Below are 20,748 nucleotides of genomic sequence, written 5' to 3' on the forward strand. Positions count from 1 at the left end.
AAAGGCAGAGGAACCAGAGATCAAATTGCCAACATCCGCTGGATCATCAAAAATGCAACAGAGTTACAGAAAAAAATCTATTTCTGCATTATTGACTATGCCAAAGCCTTTGACTGTGTGGATCACAATAAACTGTGGAAAAATTCTGAAAGAGATGGGAATACCAGACCACCTGACCTGCCTCTTGAGAAATTTGTATGCAGGTCAGGAAGCAACAGTTAGAACTGGACATGGAACAACAGACTGGTTCCAAATAGGAAAAGAAGTACGTCAAGGCTGTATATTCTCACCCTGCTTATTTAACTTATATGGAGAGTGTGTCATGTGAAATGCCGGGCTGGATGAACCACAAGCTGGAATCAAGATTGCCAGGAGAATATCAATAACCTCAAATATGCAGATGACACCACCCTTATGACAGAAAGTGAAGAACTAAAGAGCCTCTTAATGAAAGTGAAAGAGGAGAGTGAAAAAGTTGGCTTAAAGCTCAACATTCAGAAAATGAAGATCATGGCATCTGGTCTGATCACTTCATGGGAAGTAGATGGGGAAATAGTGGAAACAGTGTCAGACTTTATCATTTTAGGCTCTAAAATCACTGCAGATGGTGATTGCAGCCATGAAATTAAAAGACGCTTACTCCTTGGAAGGAAAGTTATGATTAACCTAGATAGCATATTCAAAAGCAGAGACATTACTTTGCCAACAAAGGTCTGTCTAGTCAAGGCTATGGTTTTTCCTGTGGTCATGTATGGATTTGAGAGTTGGACTGTGAAGAAAGCTGAGCGCCAAAGAATTGATACTTTTGAACTGTGTTGTTGGAGAAGACTCACGAGAGTCCCTTGGACTACAAGGAGATCCAACCAGTCCATCCTAAAGGAACTCAGTCCTGAATATTCATTAAAGGGACTGATGTTGAAGCTGAAACTCCAATACTTTGGCCACCTGATGTGAAGAACTGACTCATTGGGAAAAAAAACCCTGATGCTGGGAAAGATTGAATGTGGGAGAAGAAAGGGATGACAGAGGATGAGATGGTTGGATGGCATCACTGACTCAGTGGACATGAGTTTGAGTAAACTCTGGGAGTTGATGATGAACAGGGAGGCCTGTCATTGCTGCAGTCCATGGGCTCACAAAGAGTCGGATATAACTGAGAGCCTGAACTGAACTGAAATAAATGAGTACATATGCACACCGCAGAGTTGGAGTCAGTTTTCTTCACCACTCTCATGATGATCATTTCTTTGGTTCTTCTGACCTTCTTCTGGTTCCTGAACCTGGAACTTTGGGACCCAGTGTCATTTGTGGCAGCATTGTCAGGGATCAGCTCCACATTTCTGAACCTCAAGATTTATCATTAATTGTCACACCCTCCTCCTAGTCTGTCTCCATGGAAGCCTTTCTTTTTCAAACAGAAACTTCAAATCACAACTGCCCCCATGCCACCAGAGAGAGAACCAATCTTGAAATTCTTTCCACCCAATATTTTTTTTTTTCAAAGGGAAACTACATTATTCTAGACAAGTGAAAGGATTCAAAAGTCAATACAAATTTAAGGCCAAGCAGGAATTCTGTTCCATATGCCCAGCTGAAAATAATAAATTCTAGGCTAATGATTGGGGATTGAGGTAATGTTATGTAATATACATATGCCCATTTTTTCCTTAGCAGTTTTCAATGTACTAGAGAAAGTTCAGAGAGTAAATCTTGATAATTAAAACAATTCATTTGAATGTTAGATGTGAATTTGGAGATAGTGGTAGAGTTGTTTTGTGGTTTTTAAATAAAATATTTACAAGGCACTGGTTCTGTTCTTTTTATTAAAAACAGCCAGTGGGAATTTGCTGTGTGACACAGGGACCTCAAACCTGGTGTTCTGTGACAACCTAGAGGGGTGGGATGGGCTGGGAGGTGGGAGGGAGGTTCAAGGGGGAGGGGACATGTGTACCCCTATGGCTGAGTCATGCTGATGTATTACTGAAACCATCATAATATTATAAAGTAATTATCCTCCAATTAAAAATTAAATTTAAAAAATAAAGTCAACTAAAATTACACAGACAAAATACTTTAAAAATAACAATACATATGAAATTGATGATAAAATATTGTGAAAATAGACTGAGTTCCTTAACTAACCCATAGAAAACATTTAATCCATTAAGGAACTGATGATTCTGTTGCAGAAGTACAAAGCAGAATTTAAGCCTTCTTTGCTTCTCCATCCCTTGGAGATTTTAAAGATAAAATTCTGTGCTGAAAACCTTTTCTGACTTATGGTATAAATAGCTGATCAATTAATTTTTATGCAGTCATGAAAGAACCAGTGCCTAAAAGGCAGGGAAAGTGATCAGTGGAAGTGATATTATTTGCTACATGGGATGGATAGCTTATATTCTGCTCCTTATTCCCTTCCCTTCCAAATCGTATTTTATTGACCTGCACTTGTCCTGTCCCCAAGTTCACACTCTTCTCATTTGGTCAGACGGTAAACAATCCACCTGCAATTCAGGAGACCCTGGTTTGATCCCTGGGTCGGGAAGATCCCCTAGAGAAGGAAATGGCAACCCACTCCAGTATTCTGTCAAAGAGTTGGACATGACTGAGCAACTGACACTTGAACTTTCAGTTCCTTAGGGCTAGCAGGGAAGATCAGCTGGAGGAAGTAAAGGAGTTGAGCTAATAGAAGAGAGATATACCGTATACAGAGAGTCTACATACAACTTTCAGTTTTGGGCAAGAAGAATGTGAAATTGCATATGCCACTCCAATGTCCCACACATCCACCACCCTGAAAATAACTGTTTCTTTTTTTAAGAGCAAAGAAAAAGTATGAAGGTGAGGAAAATAATATTTTTAAGTGCTTTGTATATATTTGGCCTTAACTAGAATAATTCACATGTGTTCTTTATTTAATCTTTGGAGAAGTTAAATGCTGTAATTTTATATTACCATTTAATTTTATAGCAGCTTACGAAGTGCTCCTGAAACATAATAACTTGTTAACAAGCCTATGGTGGAGGCATTATTCATATCCTATTTTAGTGAGAGAGAAAACAAGAGTCAGTTTATTAACTAGGTTAATTTTCAGTTAACCTTCGGTCACTGACACTAATCTAGAGTCTCAACCTCTTCCATCTTACTATGGGACCAACCTTTAAAGAGTGATGAAGTGTCAGTGAGAGGACAGCGTGCAGCAGATGAAGATGTGTTTATCTGTATAGTAGCTGCACATGATGCATACTTAAGAAAAGTTCACTGTGATTTTTTCAGTGAGGGTAAATTACTCGCTTAATATCACAAAGCCAAAATGTGGTAGGATTTAAACTCAAACAGTTCTTCCAACTCTTAAGCATTTTCTACTCCACCCTGTCTCTTGAATGAAAAGGACCAGCATCAAGAATTCCATTGCCTAATCTTTCTGTGTGTGCACACAAGTGTATACATGCACGCATCTCTAATCTGCTTGTCTCATGGGTCTTCACACCTTTCAGTCCAATTATCTGTATGAGTCCTGTAGACACCTCATACAGCAGGTAGAATACAGTAAGTCCCCTATATATAAGTGAGTTCCATTCCAAGAATGTGTTCATAAGTTCAACTTGTCTGTAAGGTCAAATGCAACAGAATCAGCTACTTTCTTGGATGTTTACATTGTGCCTGGCACTCTGCTGGAGTGTATTTTCTAGACATGTGTCCCTGCTGCATCTGAGTGGGCATACAAGTGTAATACATTATCAGAGAGAAGGCAGTCATCTTGCTTACTGTGAACACACTTGGAGTCCAGAGAATGCATTAGAATCTTGTTATTGTTCAAATGAGATTTCCTTCAGACCCACTTGATGCTAAGAGGAATACTTAGGTGTCCATTTTGGCAAAGAGAGGTAGGGGAGAGACTTGAGTTTGTTTCTGACATAGAGAAAATCAGCTTCTCTCCATTTCTGCAGGAAAATGGGAGCCTTCAGTATGGAGGGGCTCTTTCTTGCTAGTAGAGATCCACTGTCAAAGAATCACTTCGACCAACTAGGGTTGAGGATAGATGTGAAGGGTACATAGCATAGGGTTCTTGTTCTGCTATACTTACATACTTGCATTTACTACTTACAAAAGCCCTATGAGGTAGATATTTTAACCATCATCTAACAAAGACACTGTTTCAAGAGAACCATTAATTTGTCAGAGGTATTACAACTAGATGTGGAATTTGGAGCTGTATCCAATTAGATTAAGTAAACTGTCCAATGTTGTTATGCTTGGGTTGACTTTGGAAGCAACTCAGTTCAGTGTAAATCCAAAAACTGGGCTTATGTCCATTATACTCTGCCACCCCTTCTGTGTATTTAAGACAAGTTACCACATGGTTTCCCCCTGTGCTTATTGGAATACAAGGTTTTTAGGGTTCCTCTTCTCTATAATGTTTAGTAGTGACTTATACTAACCTAGCAATTATGTGAAAATATAACTATCAGAAGTCTGAAATTAATATAAGTAAATATTTTTTTGGATAAACTCATATTTGTCTACTAATTTTCTTTTAGGTCAAACTAATTTATTACATGCTGATATTATTGGGTTTGCAATGCCCTGCACTATCTCTTACCCATGCCAGTACTCTTGCCTAGAGAATCCCATGGACAGAGGAGCCTGGTAGGCTACAGTCCATGGGGTCACTAAGAGTCGGACACGACTGAGCAACTTCACTTTCACTTTTCACTTTCATGCATTGGAGAAGGAAATGGCAAGCCACTCCAGTGTTCTTGCCTGGAGAATCCCGTGGATGGAGGAGCCTGGTGGGCTGCCGTCTATGGGGTTGCACAGAGTCGGGCATGACTGATGCGACTTAGCAGCAGCAGCGGCAGCAGCACTATCTCTTACCATACCCCCAATTTCTCAGGAAATTCACATGTCCAGATAATTTTGAAAGGTAATGAAAGCAAGAGGAGAAGAGGATTACAGAGGATTAAATGGTTGGATGGCATCACCGACATGATGGTCATGAGTTTGAGTGGGCTCCAGGAGTTGGTGATGGACAAGGAAGCCCGGTGTGCTGCAGTCCATGGAGTCTCAAAGAGTCAGACATAACTGAGCAACTGAACTGAACTGAAACTGAATGAAAGCCATACAGTGGTCAGACCTATAGACCACAGAAAAAGGAAGAAAGTTCTGGTTTCACTGATGGCATGAATGATGTTGCTGGTACAGAACAGATAATCAAACTTTTATTTAAACATGAAATGGATCATTATTTAAATCAGTATATAAAATTAATCATTATTTTAAAACTGTGTGAACATTTTCAAGATTACATGAAAGACACTGCTGTTTTTAGTCGTGTTTAAAGATGGCTTTTCTTCTTTGAAAACTCACGAAGATAATATTGTTTCTGAAGTTAAAATTTAGTCACTCCTGAGGTGGAATTTACCATGTAAATTATGTAGGTCATGTAAACATTGTTTCTGGCTCTCACAAAATATTGAGGACTTCACCATTTCCAATTGGAAAATAAAGCCGAGCAAGTGGAAATCAAAAAGGGGGATTGTAAAAAAAACAAAGTGTTCCCTTTAACTGGCTTCTCTCTGTGCTTACTCATTACAGCTACTATATTTACAGAACAATTAAAAAAGCAAGGAAAGTTATCGTCAGGAAACCTCATGGACACTCTTGTAACCAATCATTGAACCCAGGAAATGTGATTATTACCATCATTACTGCAGAGGCAAGGGAATCTGAAGTTTACATATATTTACAAAAAAGATGGCTTATTTTACTTAGCAATAAAGAATTAATTAGTATTTTCTAGTAAATACAAAATATGTCATTAGTAAGTTAATAAGCATTTCTGCGTCATAAACAATTAACACACATAGCTTATTCTTATTTCCTTAGTACCAACTTTCTCCATCTTAGCAGCATGAATCATGTGGTCCAGCAGATCGCAGGATCTTGCCCTTGGAGAGATTGATTTAGTAAACCTGAGTTTGGACCTGGGTATTTGCATTCTGGGCTTCTCTCATGGCTCAGACGGTAAAGAATCCACCTGCAAGGCAGGAAACCTGGGTTCCATCTCTGGGTTGGGAAGATCCCCTGGAGGAGGGCATGGCAACCCACTCCAGTATTCTTGTCTAGAGAATTCTATGGACAGAGGAGCCTGGTGGGCTACAGTCCATGGGGTCACAAAGACCCCACGACTGAAGCGACTAAATACATTTATATTCTGCCTTTCTAAAAATTCCCAAGAGCTTCTGCCTGCTGGTCTAGGAACCACAATGGAATAATCACTATATTAGGAAATAAGCTATCATTAAAAAATAAATATCTAGTATTGTTTTGGAGAAACATTATTGCTTCAGCATTCTCAAACAGCTGCTTTATTTCTCACAAAGTGTACTTGTCCAGGTAGAACATGGAAGACTTTCTAGATTTCCTCAAAATTATTCTAGAAATTTTTATACCTACACAAGATATTTAACGTGAAGAGAGAATTAAGGGGAGAAAGAGCTTCAGATCTTCTTAGGAGATCATATAGAATAAAGCATAGACTCTGTGTGTTGTCCCATAAGCACAACTAAGATAAATATAAATTTTGAATTGGATAGCATCATGCAGTAGGAGTTCCTTATCAAATGGAAATACCTGTCAGCATCTGAGACCACCTTGGAGAAAAACCATTGAGAAGATTCCTACCCTAGACTGCTTCTTAGTTTCAAATCTAAGAGTATGTATCTTTTTATAATTAATACATAATTTTAAAAAATACAACTAAGGAGTCAACATCTAGAGAAATATAAATAAATACTTAATACACTTGGGGCTTCCCTGGTAGCTTAGTGGTACAGAATCTATCTGCCAATGCAGAAGACATGGGTTTGACCCTTGATCAGGGAAGAGCTCACATGCAGCCGAGTAACTAAGCCCATGAACCACAACTGTAGAGCCTGTGCTCAAACCCAAGAGCCACAACTCCTGAACCCATGTGCTTCAGTTATTGAAGGCTGAGCACCCTAGAGCCTGTCCTCTGCAACAAGAGAAAGTCCGTGCAACATAACTAGAGAGTAGCACCTGCTCTTCACAACTGGAGAAAAGCTTGTGGAGCAATGAAGACTCAGCACAGTCAAAAATAGAAACTTAAAACATATTTTAAAAAAGACTTAATACACTTAAACTCAATTTATAAGAAGTACTTAGATATTTAGATCTTGTATATGGAGAAGATTACTAGTCTCTCCTCTATCTATTCCCTTTTTTCCTTGGAAAATGGCTCCTCAGACAGATTACGTTCTCAAATTCCCTGCCGACTGTGACTGTGAGGCCAAGTTCTAACCAATGAGATATAAATGGAAATAATTATGCAACGTCTGTTCCACTCAATAAGAAGACTCTTGTAGTCTGATTCTTTTTCCTTCCTATTGGCTGAAAACGTTGACATGTGGAGCACTCATGGAAGCCAATAACAGTGAATTTTTCTAGATTTGTGGAGCCATAGCTGCCACCTCTTCATCCTTCACTGAGAAAGAAACCAGCTAGCCGTTTAAAAATTATTAAAGCTTGTGGATCTTTTTGTTACCAGAGCATATCCTTCTACCTACCTAATGTACTGCAGTTTAAGAGCTTCAAGGGATAGCTTTGGCTTAAATACAGGGAAAAACAAATACTTCGTTTGGTGAGCCTTCCCAATCCTGTATGTGTACAACTGTTGAAATTAAAAGGATACAACTTACTTACATTCTATAAAGAGCCCTCTGGGTGAAAAGCAGTGCCATTGATCCTTGAACAACTCAGATGTTAAAGGCACCAATCCTCTGTGAAGTAAAAAATCAAGCCATAACTGACAGTCTTTCACATATACACTTCCTCTGTATTCGTGTTTCCGCATCCCCAGATTCAAGCAACTGTGGGTTGTGTAGTGCTGGGGCATTTGCTTTTGGAAAAAGTCTGCATATAAGTGGATCCACACAGCTCCAACCACTGTTGCTCAAGGGTCAACTATATGTGCCTGTTTAGGAGCAGTCCTGGGGGAAATTTTAGCAGCATGGTACTGAACCAAAATTATGACTTCTGTCTCATGATGAAAAGTTTAAATTTTCAAGAAAAGATAGAATTATTAAAAAAAGATGAAATTCTCTAAATAGGATGTTTTCAGTACAACACATACCTTTAAAGATTGTACTTTAGATTTCTCCTTTATACATTAGGTGGTGGAGAAAATGTACACATTTTACAATTCTAAACAATAATAAAATAGTTGGATAGTTCAGTGGGATTTTTAGCATAAGACACAAAAATTTAATAATTTATTTTTATTCTGTTACTTTACAATTAAGAATTTATAAATAGTAATGTGTGTGTGTGTGTGTGTGTGTGTGTGTGTGTGTTACCCTTATACTCATGATCTCTGTATCATTTACCTGAGAGAGATCTGAGATGCACAGAGTGGTCTTTCTGAAGTCACATAGCAAGTTATTAATGGTAGTAGAGCCAGAGGTTTGACACTCACATATGGCCAGCTCAGTTTTTCTTTTCTGTTCTAATCATGCCACCTGAGTGTATTTAGTTGGCTAGTACGGTAGACTGTTGCTATGGTGGCCCCCAGTGGGTAATGCTTGCACTTATGTAATCCCTCTCTCAATGACCCTGGCTTGTCTATGTGACTTTAATGATGGATGGACATTAACAAATGTGATGCCAAAGATATGTGAAAAGCCCTTCTGAACTGGGGCTTGGGATGTCTTACTCTTGGCAACACTGACACCATGTAGAAGCCTGGATCAGCTCACCTGAGGATAAAACCATATGAGGCCAATGAGCCTTCCCAGTTGAGCCTTCCAAGCTTACCCACCAACTGGTTATAGCTATACGAGTGACCACAGGTAAGACCAGTCACTGAACAAGCAAACTGATCCTAGCCCAACTCATTGTGAAATAAAGATTGTTCTTTTAAGTCACTGAGTTTTGGGGTGATTTGATTCACAGCAAAACATAAGTGATACAGATTTCATTTTGAGGTGATTGTGGTATATTTTCATTTAATCTGGCTAGTTGTCTATGACTTTCAGATATGGTAATCTATTGATAAAATTTCTAATTCTCTATAGCTTTCCCATCTTTTCTCAGAGTTCTATTCAATACACTGAATTTCATTATTTGTTTTCTTATTTGCTTGAAATCTTCCTACAGCTTGTTGAGTTAATAGCTACAAGAGAGTTAATGGTGGTGGTTTAGTCGCTCAGTCGTGTCCGACTCCTGCGACCCCATAGACTGTAGCCTGCCAGACTCCTCTGTCCATGGGATTCTCTAGGCGAGAATACTGGAGTGGGTTGCCATTTCCTTCTCCAGGGGATCTTCCCGACTCAGGAATCGAACCTGGGTCTTCTGCACTGCAGGCAGATTCTTTAGCAACTGAGCTATGAGGGAAGCCCAAGAGAATTAATACATATCTTAAAATTGTTTACTTTATTCATTGAGCTGTACACATTCCTAACATGTATGCTTTTTTACATGTATATTTTACATCACGAAAAAAGGAGAAATAAGTTCATTTAGAAGGTAACAAGAACAAGAGATTTTAGCACAATATTCACTAAACCATTAGTTGGCCACTTTTTAAGAGGTATGCCATGGTTTTAGCCTGAGGGTGGTTGTTTATTTGTTTGCCAACTTGGAGAAGAGTCAACCAAACTGGTTCTTAAGTTTTATAGACAGAGGGTAAAAATTATGTGGCTATTCTGTGGCCATCAATTCTCCTGCCAGCAAGAGCTGTCTGAGAAATATAAAGAAAAGCATGTAGGTGGTATGAAATATCACCTCCTATACCCCTGTCATGCAGTCTTTGGCACATACATCATAGGAGCTGCACTGAGTCCTAAGACATATGTAAATCCATGGAAGATTGTGTGTTGAAAAGTGTACAGGGCAGTGTGATTTTAATTTGATGTCTTTTTTTAAAAAAAGAAAATTATATGCTATATAACAGTGGTGAAAATTTAGTGGGTGTGGGTTAGTTTTGAGAACCAAACTCCTGATAACCCTTCTAGGCCTGCCGTTGTATAGTAACATGGGAACTGGCAAAAAAATGTTGGATAGTTTATTTTCTTCTAAAGTCAAAGTAGGTCAGAGCCTTCCCATGTTCAAACTTTGCATGAGAGGCATGTCCTAATAATAGTGGAGTCTTTTCACAGAGTATGTTCACAATCACATGCCATTTGATAAATTCATAAATGTAAGAATAAATAAAATGTACCCTTCTCTGATTTACTTTCTTTCTCTGATGTATTTCTCTGTAATTTTCTCTATATTATTCTTGCTGTTCTATTTTTTTGTGTATGTATGCCTAAAGTGAGCACTGTCTTAAAAACACATAACATTTTGAGCCATACTTTCTATAAAATCATAACTGAAATTTTAATAGTATGATCTGCAGATTGCAGTACTCTTTTGCATATATTACAATGAACTTTAAAAGGTGCTGTAATTATTGTTATATATTATTTGTTGTTGTGTAGTTGCTAAGTCATGTCTGACTCATGGCGACCCGTGGACAGCAGCCTGCCAGACTCCTCTGTCCATGGGATTTCCCAGGCAAGAATATTGGAGTGGGTTGCCATTTCCTTCTCCAGGGGATCTTCCCAACCTTAGGGATCGAACCCCTGTCTCCTGCATTGGCAGGTGAATTCTTTACCACTGAGCCACCAGGGCAGCCCATTGTTAGATACTAATAGGTCACTATTACCTTTCTGTTGATGAAGAAACAAATTCAGAGAGTTAAATGACTTGTTCAAATTCCTGTAACTATTAAGTGGAAGAAATGTTGCCCAAATCCAGGATTGCTGGTTCAAAGTTACATGGCTTTTTTCCCTTAATGCTGTCTTTGTGAGATGGATGCCATAGTTCTTGGCCCAATTCACTCCTACCTCTTTCCTTAACTGAGTAACCCATTCCCCAACTGCTTGAAATGTTGGTGGCTGACACCTGTCACCTGAGTAAGCAAGGTTGTCTTTGAAATTTGCTTCTGTCCATGTAGAGCACAGCCTATCCCATGATCACAACCCTTGGGAGGATCTCAACCCATGTCCAGTTACTAGGTGATACAAGAGTTAATAGTTTGTACAAGAGTAGAAAAGCCTGTCATGCCCCCTAGTTCTGGATAGCTCAAGAATCATTCTAGTCCTGGAGCTTCCCTATTATGATTTGCTGATGCTTTTGTTGCAGATACATCCCATTTCAGCTTCCCTCACTGCCCAATCCGGTGTTGATCCTGAGAGCACCTGCCTATGAACTGTACAATTTCTGTCTTAGGATCTACTTCCTGGGGAACCCAACAAGTGAACTTCCCTTGTAGCGTGGGTCCTTCTTTAATATATATTTTTCAATATTTTATGTATTATTATAGTCACAAAGAAACAAAAAGGAATTAAAATTTTTATTTTAAAATATATTAATTTTATTTTGATGTGATGAACATGATTTTAAGTATTTTAGTATAAAGTGGCAAGTTGTGTGTGTAACCTATAGTTTTGTTAACTGCCGTTTCTATCTACTATATGTATCTTTGACAGTTGGAAGTAATTCAGTCAAAAAGTGAGTTGTGTTATCTACACAGTATCACAACAGACAGTAAAATAAAGGATGAGCAAATGGAAGGAAGGTATGGAGACAAGAAGAAAGGGAAAGAATTTATCTTTAAATCTTAATCCGTGAATATCTCTTAGACCTAAAATAAATACACTGCATGTCTTAATAGCTATTATCATACTGAAAGGAAAGATTTGCCAAAAGGGTATAGTCTTTCTTAATGTATTTTATGCTTCCTTATAACTGTATTCATTCAGTCAGCAAAAATTGAGGGCCCACACATCAGCAAGAAATGAATTGTGAAAGGCAGAAACCACTCTATTTTCAGCAGAAATGGATTTAGTACAAGGAATTGGTTCTTTCCAAAATGTTGGAATGGCTGAGTCCCCGTGACCAACCACCATCTCTGCTGCAGTCAAAAATATGACAATCAAATCATGTTGCACATCTCAAATATGTAGAATTTTTATTTAATTTTTTTTTAAAGTTGGAGAATCAGGAAAACTTGTCTAATTGATGAGTGCAGATCTCAGAACCTTAGTCAAATGTAATTTCAAGATCAAAAAACAACTACTAGAACTGTTGCCTCCAAAATCATGTCAGAGCTACTAGATCTGCACCAATGATATTTGGAAACCCTGCTCATTCTCTGCTTCTTTCACCATCTAACACAATTTCAGTTTCAAATGTTCGGTCACTAAGTCGTCTGACTCTGCAACCCCATGGACTGCAGCACACCAGGGTTCCCTGTCCAATTTCAAATAGATGCAGGCATATGATTCAAGAGCCTGAGTCACATCTGTAAACTTACCTGGAATGTGTCCTAGAAAAGGTGTGGGTTTTTTTTTTTTTTAAATTTTGTTGTTTTTGTTTTACCTTTCTGGCTTTGACAGTGTAAAAAGTGACTCCAGAAGGAAATTGGGACCCATGAAGTTTAACTCTGACTATTGTATCTACCACAGACTGTTTGCCTTCAGCAGGCTTATGTTTTAGACAAAATGTAAGTAAAAAAAATAAGCAAATAGATAAGACAACTTCATAACACTCTTAGATAATGTTATTAGAAGATCAACAGATTTTAAAAATGAAAAAAATGTAAAAAAAAAAAAGAAAAAATGTTGTAAGTTTGGCAGAAGTCAATTCATACCTCATGGTAATTCTTATAAAGGTGCCAGTGTGATACAGTTAATTGAAATATACCATTTGACAGTGGTTATATGATTTGGGCCTTGTAGGGTAGTCTGCAAGTTTAGACATGTGCTAACACCTTTGAGGAGAAGGCAATGGCACCCCACTCCAGTACTCTTGCCTGGAAGATCCTATGGATGAAGGAGCCTGGTAGGCTGCAGTCCATGGGGTCGCTAAGAGTCGGACATGACTGAGCGACTTCACTTTGACTTTCACTTTCATGCAGTGGAGAGGGAAATGGCAACCCACTCCAGTGTTCTTGCCTGGAGAATCCCAGGGACGGGGGAGCCTGGTGGGCTGCCATCTATGGGGTCGTACAGAGTCGGACACGACTGAAGTGACTTAGCAGCAGCAGCAGCAACACCTTTGAAAGAATTTTATTGGACTTAGTCAGCAAAACTGATTAATTAAATTTGAGAAATTTGTGCTATGGAAATTAAACTTGATTAGAGCTTGACTTAACTCACATTTCTTCAGATTTTAGATGTGAAAAGGTCAAGACTGAAGAATACAGAATTTAGATTATTCTATTCAAGAAGTTTATGTTGTTTGTTGTTTAGTTGCTAAGTTGTGTCTGACTGTTTTGCAACCCCATGGACTGTAGCCTGCCAGGCTGTCTCTACACGGGATTTTCCAGATAAGAATACTTGAGTGGATTGCCATTTCTTCCTCCAGGGGGATCTTCCTGATGCAGGGATCCAGCTTATATCTTTGTTGCAGGGGATTCTTTACCAATGAACCACCAGGGAAGCCTAATTTTAGCAAACTAATAATAAATAATGAAAAAAGTTCTTGCTGGGTAAACCTGAGTAAGTAGTATAAAATTGTGTATATAACACTGATGCTTAAGCTGTTTCTGGTGAAAGACCCTTTTGAGGATCTTGCAAAAGCTATGAATTCATCACATTCCAAAAACACAGGAATTGACACACACATACACACATTCATACATATACAAAATACTTCACAAATATCATCTGATTGAGATCTCCTGCCTCTTGAGAAACCTATATGCTAGTCAGGAAGCAACAGTTAGAACTGGGCGTGAAACAACGGACTGGTTCCAAATAGAAAAAGGAGTACGTCAAGGCTGTATATTGTCACCCTGCTTATTTAACTTCTATGCAGAGTACATCATGAGAAATGCTGGACTGGAAGAAACACAAGCTGGAATCAAGATTGCTGGGAGAAATATCAATAACCTCAGATATGCAGATGACACCACCTTTATGGAAGAAAGTGAAGAGGAGCTAAAAAGCCTCTTGATGAAAGTGTAAGAGGAGAGTGAAAAAGTTGGCTTAAAGCTCAACATTCAGAAAACGAATATCATGGCATCCAGTCCCATCACTTCATGTGAAATAGATGGGGAAACAGTAGAAACAGTGTCAGACTTTATTTTGGGGGGCTCCAAAATCACTGCAGATGGTGATTGCAGCCATGAAATTAAAAAACGCTTACTCCTTGGAAGGAAAGTTATGACCAACCTAGATAGCATATTGAAAAGCAGAGATTTTACTTTGCCAACAAGGGTCCGTCTAGTCAAGGCTATGGTGTTTCCAGTGGTCATGTATGGATGTGAGAGTTGGATTATGAAGAAAGCTGAGCACCCAAGAATTGATGCTTTTGAATTGTGGTGTTGTAGAAGACTCTTGAGAGTCCCTTGGACTGCAAGGAGATCCAACCAGTCCATCCTAAAGGAGATCAGCCCTGGGATTTCTTTGGAAGGAATGATGCTAAAGCTGAAAGTCCAGTACTTTGGCCACCTCATGCGAAGAGTTGACTCATTGGAAAAGACTCTGATGCTGGGAGAGACTGGGGGCAGGAGGAGAAGGGGATGACAGAGGATGAGATGCCTGAATGGCATCACCAACTTGATGGACGTGAGTTTGAGTGAACTCCAGAAGTTGGTGATGGACAGGGAGGCCTGGTGTGCTGCAGTTCATGGGGTCGCAAAGAGTCGGACACAACTGAGCGACTGAACTGAACTGAACTGAACTGAACTGAAAGTTCTTGGGCCTTGGATTAAGAAGGTCCAGCCTAGAGTGGCACACTCTCTGAAATTTCTGAGGATTTTGTGTTTTCAGTTCTCAAAAGTGATAATATATATAAAAGCATGATACATGTATATTATATATGTGTACATACATATCACATAAGTACATGTACAATATATAATATGTATATATATAACTGCAAAATGCATGTACATATATAGTTATTTATATCTCAGACAGTAAAGAATGAGCCTGTAACAGGAGATTCAGGTTTGATCCCTGGGTCGGGAAGATTCACTAGAGTAGAAAATGCCAACCCACTCCAGTATTCTTGCCTAGGAAATCCCATGGACAGAGGAGTCTCACTGGTAACAGTCCATGGGGACACAAAGAGTTGAACATGACTGAGAGACTAACACTTTCAGTTTTCATCAGTTCAGTTCAGTTCAGTCGCTCAGTCATGTCCAACTCTTTGCGACCCCATTAAATGCAGCACGCCAGGCCTCCCTGTCCATCACCAACTCCCGGAGTTTACTGAAACTCATGTCCATCGAGTCAGTGATGCCATCCAGCCATCTCATCCTCTGTCGTCCCCTTCTTCTCCTGCCCCCAATCCCTCCCAGCATCAGGGTCTTTTCCAATAAGTCAACTCTTCGCTTGAGGTGGCCAAAGTTTTCATACACATATATATTTATAGATATATAAAATATATCCTACTAAATACCTTGCTGCAAAGAAATGTAGCTTGTTAGTTGTCTCAAAAACTGTTACCATGTACTGACATCAGTAAAACATTTTTGAGAATATTCTAATCCCTAGTTTTCCAAAGAATAGAAAATAATTCCATTTCTTTTTCTGTTTACTTCTTTTATAAATTGATAAAATAGAGCAGATTGCCTAATACCAACTGAATAATGGTCTGATCTTGAGCAAGTCATGGGTTTATTTTAGTTTTCATATCATCATCTATAAATTTCTTTCATAATATGGTATATATTCTTTTCATGACTAAGATTGTATCATTCTCTCAATTGCTACTAAAATTTGGGATTATATTTATTGGATATTTTGGACAGATTCCAGCAATCTATAGATCATAGCAAGACCTGCTTCACATTATCGGTCATCATCATGAAATATTAAAGAAAAAGGGATATTTCTTACGTTCAACCTTCCGAGTGAATGAATGATCCTGCTTTTCTTTAGGAATAAATATAACCTCTTTAACTCAAAATAATGAAGCTGTCATGCAGTCTGTGACCCAAGTCCCAGGTTGTCCAGAGCAACATTGAACCATCATGATGCCCCCAGGACACTGTCTGCCTTTCATCCTAAATTTGCTAAAGGAATGGCTTGGGTAAGAAACTCAAACAGAATGGCTGTGGGTAAATGTGCCTTAGGCTTGGAAATTTCTGCAGAGGGGCCTCAAAGACACTGATTAGCCAGGAAAGTATTAATAATCAGAGTGACCATAGTAAAGTTAGCTCAGAACATGGGTAACAGTGGGCAAAGCTTTTGACTCTCTGTGCCCACATCTAGGGAGTAGATTTAGAAAACTTGGTTCATTTTGTTATTATTATGGGACAGAGAGCATGAAAATAAATTGCTAGGTTGCCAGCCCAAGAGGAGAGTGCTGAAATGAGGGACAGTATGACATTTGATAACAGGGCAGGTTGTTTAAGTGGGACTCAGCCTTGGTGGCTTTATAATTTGCTGTTTCATTTCTGTGTTTGGCTTCTGCTGCAACCAGCTGGCACGAAGGGTCTCTCTGGTGTTTTGAATCAAGAGGAGAATAAAACTCACTCAGGCTTTACTCAGATAACCTGAACATTTTGAATTTGGTTCATGGCAGGAGAAATGTGTATTTTGGATTTACTTTTTAATAGTGGTGTTACATTGGCTGAGTTGAGTCCCCTTTATGACTTGGGGATTTATTTGTGAAGCAGTGCCTGGATTTAAAAAAAGCAATATATAACTACAGAAGAAAGTTATCTAAAACTGAAAGCAGTTGGCATTCATGAACAATGACTGCTTAATAAGAAAATATCTGTTGGCAAGTAACAGAAATTGTTGTTTTTATTGAACAATTAGGCAGTGATTCTTCCTTTTATCTTCACCTTGATCTATTAGATTTGTTTACTACTTAAATTTAGTCAATAACCTCAGATATGCAGATGACACCACCCTTATGGCAGAAAGTGAAGAGGAACTGAAAAGCCTCTTGATGAAAGTGAAAGAGGAGAGTGAAAAAGTTGGCTTAAAGCTCAGAAAACGAAGATCATGGCATCTGGTCCCATCACTTCATGGGAAATAGATGGGGAAACAATGGTAACAGTGTCAGACTTTATTTTGGGGGGCTCCAAAATCACTGCAGAGGGTGACTGCAGCCATGAGATTAAAAGATGCTTACTCCTTGGAAGGAAAGTTATGGCCAATCTAGATAGCATATTGAAAAGCAGAGACATTACTTTGCCAACAAAGGTCCATCTAGTCAAGGTGATGGTATTTCCAGTGGTCATGTATGGATGTAAGAGTTGGATTATGAAGAAAGCTGAGCACCCAAGAATTGATGCGTTTGAACTGTGGTGTTGTAGAAGACTTGAGAATCCCTTGGACTGCAAGGAGATCCAATCAGTCCATCCTAAAGGAGATCAGCCCTGGGATTTCTTTGGAAGGAATGATGCTAAAGCTGAAAGTCCAGTACTTTGGCCACCTCATGCGAAGAGTTGACTCATTGGAAAAGACTCTGATGCTGGGAGGGATTGGGGACATGAGGAGAAGGGGACGACAGAGGATGAGATGGCTGGATGGCATCACCGACTCAATGGATGTGAGTCTGAGTGAACTCCGGGAGTTGGTGATGAACAGGGAGGCCTGGTGTGCTGCAATTCACGGGATTGCAAAGAGTCGGACACAACTGAGTGACTGAACTGAACTGAACTGATCCAACATGTGAAACAGAAAATGTTGCATGTTGTCTTTGAAGTTATGTCTGAGTTTGCTTTTTTTTACCAATGTGTAATGAGTAATGAATTTTTATGATTATAAAATCTATATTCAGCTCAATTTTCTTTGTATATTAATCAGACCTTTGTAGCCAGCACCCAGATCAAGATGTACAATATTACTAGAAACTTTCTTTGTATTCTGCTAGATATTACCTTCCCCCAACTTCTCCAAAGAGAACTATTTTGACGTTCATAACATAGGTTTTTCTTCCTGTTTAGGACGTTTTTATAAATGTAATTATATAGTACATGTTTTTGCATGTGGCTTCTTTTACTCAGTGCTATATCTGTGAAATAATACATGTTGCTTGTAGAAGTAGATTACTAATGTTCATTGCTGTCATTCCACCATGTCAATATTCTAAAATTATTTACAATATTATATTTATGAATATTTATATTGTTTCCAGTTTTTCACTATGTTTAATGATATTGTTAGTTTTTATGCATGTCTTTCAGTGCACATATATACATATTTTCAATTTCTATTGTATTTTCTGTGTAGTAAGGTTTTATGTTTTCTGTTTCAAGAGATCCTATAAGACACATTTCCAAAGAGATTGTACAAATTTATACTCCCATTAGCAGTACTTGTCCCCAGGATTTCTGGTAGGTGTGTAGTGATGTCATTGTATGTATGTGCATGTGTGTGTGTTTCATTTAATCTCTTTTTTAAACTTTAGTTTTTAGGGCAGTTTTAAGTTCACAGTAAACCAAGAGGAAGGCACAGAGATTTCGCATATATCCCCGACCCACACACATGTGTAAGCTCACGTACATGCTCAGTTGTGTGTGACTCTTTGTGGCCCCATGGACTGTAGCCTGCCAGACTCCTCTGTCCATAGGATTATGCAGGCAAGAATTGAGTGGGTTGCCATTTCCTTCTCCAAGGGATCTTTCCAACCCAGGGATCGAACCCAGATCTTTTACATTGGTAGGGAGGTTTTTTTTTTTTTTACCACTGAGCCATCTAGGAAGCCCTCCCTAATTATCAACATGCTCTACTGCAGTGGCACATTTGTTACTATTGAACACCTATATCCTCATATCATAATGACCCAGAGGCTCACTCTTGGTATTGTACATTCTGTGGGTTTGGATGAATGTGTGATAACATGTATCCATCATTATAATACTATACAGAATATTTTCACTGCCCTAAAAATCCTCTGTGCTCTGCCTATTTATCCTTATCCCCTATCTTTGGTAACCAATGTTTTTTTATTGTTTCTGTAGTTTTACTTTATCTAGAATGCCATGGTTGGAATCACACAGTATGTAACCTTCTCAGATTGGTTTCTTTCACTTAGTAATATGCATTTAAGTTTCTTCCCTGTCTTTTCCTGGCTTGATAGTTTGTTTCTTGTTAGTGCTAGATAATATTTTGTTATTTGGCTGTATCACAGTTTATTAATCCATTCCCTTACTGAAGGACATATTGGTTGTTTCCAAATTTTGGCAATTCTGGATAAAGCTGCTGTAAACAACTGTGTGCAGGGTTTTGTGTGGATATAAATTCTCAACACCTTTCAGTAATTACCAAGGAGAGTAAGTAATTGCTGGATTTTATAGTAAGAGTATGTTGGTGTTGTGTGAGACCACAAAACTGTCTTTCCGAGTGTATCATTTTTGCTTCCCCACCAGCAATGAATGAGAGTTTCTGTTGTTCCATATACTTGTTGGCAATTGGTGTTGTCAATATTCCAGATTTGAGCTATTCTAACAGGTGTATAGTGGTATCTCACTGTCATTTTAATTTACATTTTTCAGATGACATATGATGTAGAGCTTCTTTTCATATGCTTGTTCGTCATCTGTCTTCTTTGGAGAGGTGTCTGTTCAGATCTTTGGCCTGTTTTTAAATCAGTGGTTCATTTTCTTACTGTTGGGTTTTAAGATCTCTTCGTATATTTTAGATAACAGTCCTTTATCAGGTGTGTCTTTTGCAAATATTTTCTCCCAGTCTGTGACTTGTATTCTTATTCTCTTGACACTGTTTTTCACATAAGTTTTAATTAAGTCCAGCTTATCAGTTTTTCTTTCCTGGATCGTGTCTTTGGTGTTGAATCTAAAATTTCATCACCGTACTCAAGACTATCTGGGTTTTCTCCTGTTACCCTCTAGGAATTTTGTAGTTTTATGTTTAGGTTTATAATCAAGTTTAAGTTAATTTTTGTGAAGGATTTAAGGTCTGATTTTGTGAATCTCAGTTCAGTTGCTCAGTCATGTCCAACTCTTTGCGACCCCATGAATTGCAGCAGGCCAGGCCTCCCTGTCCATCAACAACTCCCGGAGTTCACTCAGACTCGCGTCCATCGAGTCAGTGATGCCATCCAGCCATCTCATCCTCGGTCGTCCCCTTTTTCTCCTGCCCCCAATCCCTCCAAGCATCAGAGTCTTTTCCAATGAGTCAACTCTTTGCATGAGGTATCAAAATATAGATGTCCAGTTGTTTCAGCAACATTTATTGAAAAGACTATATTTGCTGCATTGTATGGCCTTTGCTCTTTTGTCAAAAATAAGTGGACTATATTATTTTGTTCTGTTTCTGGGTTATTTACTCTGTGCCTTTGTTGTATTCTTTCTTGATTATCATAGCTTTACATCAAGTCTCCAAGTCAGATACTGTGAGTCCTTGACTTTGTTCTTATCCTTCAACATTAAGTTGGCTACTCTGGGTTTTTGACTCTTCAACTAAACTTTAAATCAGGTTGTCAATGTTTACAAAAGCTTGCTGAGATTTTGACTGGGATTGTATTGATTCTATACAATGTTGGAAAGAATTGACATTTTGGCAGTATTGCTTCCCTATCCATGAACATGTACTATCTCCATGTATTTCACTCTTCTTGGATTTCATTCATGGGAGATTTATAGTCTGTCCTCCTATAGATCTTGTACATATTTGTTGCATAACAATTTTAATTTGCATGTGCTTGATGGATAATTGTAGTGATCACTTTTGCATATGTTTATTAACCACTTGA

Source organism: Budorcas taxicolor, chromosome 14 (assembly GCF_023091745.1).
Source record: "Budorcas taxicolor isolate Tak-1 chromosome 14, Takin1.1, whole genome shotgun sequence".
NCBI classification, from domain to species: domain Eukaryota; kingdom Metazoa; phylum Chordata; class Mammalia; order Artiodactyla; family Bovidae; genus Budorcas; species Budorcas taxicolor.